This window comes from Bison bison, unplaced genomic scaffold, assembly GCF_000754665.1.
Source record: "Bison bison bison isolate TAMUID 2011002044 unplaced genomic scaffold, Bison_UMD1.0 scf7180017864499, whole genome shotgun sequence".
NCBI classification, from domain to species: Eukaryota; Metazoa; Chordata; class Mammalia; order Artiodactyla; family Bovidae; genus Bison; species Bison bison.
The window spans coordinates 4327026-4330012 of NW_011495058.1; the positions used below are offsets into that span (position 1 = coordinate 4327026).

Genomic DNA, 2987 nt, shown 5'->3' on the forward strand with positions numbered 1-2987 from the left:
CCCCCTGCCCCTGAGCCCTTTGCACCAGCTCTCCAGCCCCTCCCCTCCCAGCCCTTCACCAGTCTCAGACCTTCTCCTCTCTTGATAGGTGGCCTCTCTGCTCTGACAGCTGCTCCCTTCCTCTTCCTGGGGCACTCTGATTTTGGGGGCATCCTTGCTTAATTGTGACCCGCTGGCGTGGACAGAGGTCGACCTGTTTGCTGTAGTTCTGGCTGTGTCATGGAAGGGCTCAGAACTTAATGAGGCTTCCCCTTGTCACACCTCTCCTCTCCTGGAGGTGGGTGGGGTAACCTCCCCACCATGCAGGTCTGTGTCTGTCTGCTCCTGACCTGCAAGAGCAGCTTGATTCGGAACCCAGACCTGAGGCCCACCCCCAAAGCCCCCACATGGCATACTCCAGAGTCTCTCCCCAGCGCTGATGGCTAAGCTGGCTCCTTCCTTCCAGTGTTCTTGTCTTAGGGCATGCGCCTGCCCCAAGGCTCACACCATAATCCTGCAGCCTAGCTTCACCTCCATTCATTATTTGTGGCTCCCATCAAGGCAAACTGGCTCCACCTTTAAGTAACATTGAGATCAGCACACTTATCAGCCATCACCCTGGACTTCCACCTTCTCTCAAATTCTAACCTGCTGTGGTCTCATTCCCTGTGGCTACCAGTTGTCCGTGGAGAACGCTGCCTAGTTTGAAACCCGCCACCGCCCCCCACTGCTCTTAGGAAGAGGGCAAATCCTAATCAGATAGAACTTCCAGAATTACCCCCACCACAAGCTCAGAGCTCTTTCAGGCAGCAGGACCCCAGCCCCCTCCTTCCTTGGGACCTTTGCCCATGCGTCTACCTCTGGGAAGAGTGTCCCCATTGCCTCTCTTCACCTGCTTGAGCCTCCTTCCTCAGGTCCTCTCCTACATGTTCTTTATTCCTTGAGAACCCCTCATGCCCCACCCCCTTGGCCCCCTTCTGCGGAGCACCTTGTCATGAAACAACCATCATGCAACAGTACACCTCTCATGCAGCACCCCGGTCACCTGCAAACATTTCATTGGTTTTATTATTGTTTGCTCGAGTCAGTCCTCACGGCTGGTCATGGTGGCTTTGATTGGACACTGCTCTGCTCACCACTGAAGCTGTGGCTCCAGTGCAGGGCTGGCCCTGGTGGGGCATGCAGGGACCACTCACTGACCAAGGATAGGAGGTGTTTGCTGAGTGGCATCCTGACAGGGAAAGCCCCCATCAGTGAAAAAATGAAAACAAACCTAAGCTTGGGTCTGGAGAGGGTTTGCCAAGAGGGGGCTCAGTCCCAAGAGCCCCTGAGCCCCTCCTCTCTCAGGAGGGCTGGCTGTCTTCCACAGAAGGGGCTGCTCTCGCAGTTTCGTGCTTTGACCTGCTGAGGTTTCCCACGTAGGATGGGACATGGTCACGAAAAAGAGTTTTGATGCCCAGAAGGGCCATGTTCCCACAAAACAAACCTACTGGCCCTGAGGGCCATTCCCTGAGATGACACTGAGGTCAGGGTCTGAAGCATCCACCCCGAAGTCCCATAGAGCGGCATCAAGCTCGGCTCTTTCTGTTAGAATTGTGGACCCCGGGCATGGAAACCCTCCTCATGTCTTCTGATCAGCAGAGTGAGTCTGCTAGAACCTCCTTCTCAGGCTGTTTGGAAGACTATATGAGGCTGTGGGGAAGAGGCCCAGCACGCAGGGGTGAGCCTTATCCAGACGCAGGGGCAGGAACACCTTGTATGTGGCTTGGTCGGTGGCTTCCCTCAGTGTGTATGGTCCCTTCACAACCCCAGGAGCAGAAAAGGTGATCTCCATTTGGCAGATTAGGAAACAGAACCATTAAGGTAGCCATTTTTTTTTTAATTTGAAGTTATATTGGTCTCCCCTCAAAAAATGCTTAGACTTAATTCTTTCAATTAACCTTGCATACACTTCTGCCACTTATTTTTATTGATGTATAATTCACACACTGCAAAACTCACCATTTTGATTTGGGCAATTCAGTGGTTTTTACTATATTCACAAGGTTGCACAACCAGCCAGCGCCATCATCTAATATTAGAACTTCTCATCACACCAAAGAGAAGCTGCCACCCACTAGCAGTCACACCCATTCCCTTCTCCCCAGCCTCTGGCAACCGCTAACCTACTTTTTGTGTCTATAAGTGAAGTGAAGTCGCTCAGTCGTGTCCGACTCTTTGCGACCCCATGGACTGTAGCCCACCAGGCTTTTCCATCCATGGGATTTTCCAGGCAAGAGTACTGGAGCAGGTTGCCATTTCCTTCTCCAGGGGATCTTCCCGACCCAGGGATCGAACCTGGGTCTCCTGCATTGCAGGCAGACGCTCTACCCTCTGAGCCACCAGGGAAGCCCTGCCATTTTTGTGTCTATAGATCTGGCTTATTCTAGACAGTTCACACAAATGGAATTATACACTATCTAATCTCATTTGACTGGTTTCTTTCACTGAGCATAATGTCTTCAAAATTCACCCATATTGTAACATTGTATCATGTGTCAGTACTTCATTCTTTTTTTTTTTAATTAAAAATATTTATTTATTTGGCTGCATGGGGTCTTAGTTGCTGCATGTGGGATCTATTTCCTTGATCAGGAATTGAACCCAGTCCCCCTACATTGGAAGCACAAAGTCTTAGCCACTGGACCACCCGGGAAGTTCCAGTACTTTATTCTTTTACAGACAAATAATATTCTATTGTTAGCATATACCACGTTTTGTTCATCTGTTAGTCAGTTGATGGACATTTGGTTGACTATTATGAATAATTGTGCACAAGTTTTTCTGTGGACATAGGTTTTCAGTTCTCTTCATATGTACCTAGGCGTGGAATTGCTGGGTCAAACAGTAACTCTAAGTTTAACTTTCTTGAGGAACCATTAGTGGTTCCAAAGTGACTGCACCAGTTTACATTCCCACCACCATTAATGGTTCCAAAGTGACTGCACCAGTTTACATTCCCACCACCA

The 2987-nt window shown here is 49.9% G+C and overlaps 1 non-coding gene across 1 annotated transcript; it reads right to left on the minus strand.

The window, feature by feature from the left end:
- Positions 1 to 2295: 2295 nt before the first annotated feature.
- Positions 2296 to 2367, minus strand: TRNAC-GCA. Its single transcript has one exon. It is a non-coding gene; the product is annotated as a tRNA-Cys (tRNA).
- Between the last annotated feature and the right edge of the window lie 620 nt (positions 2368 to 2987).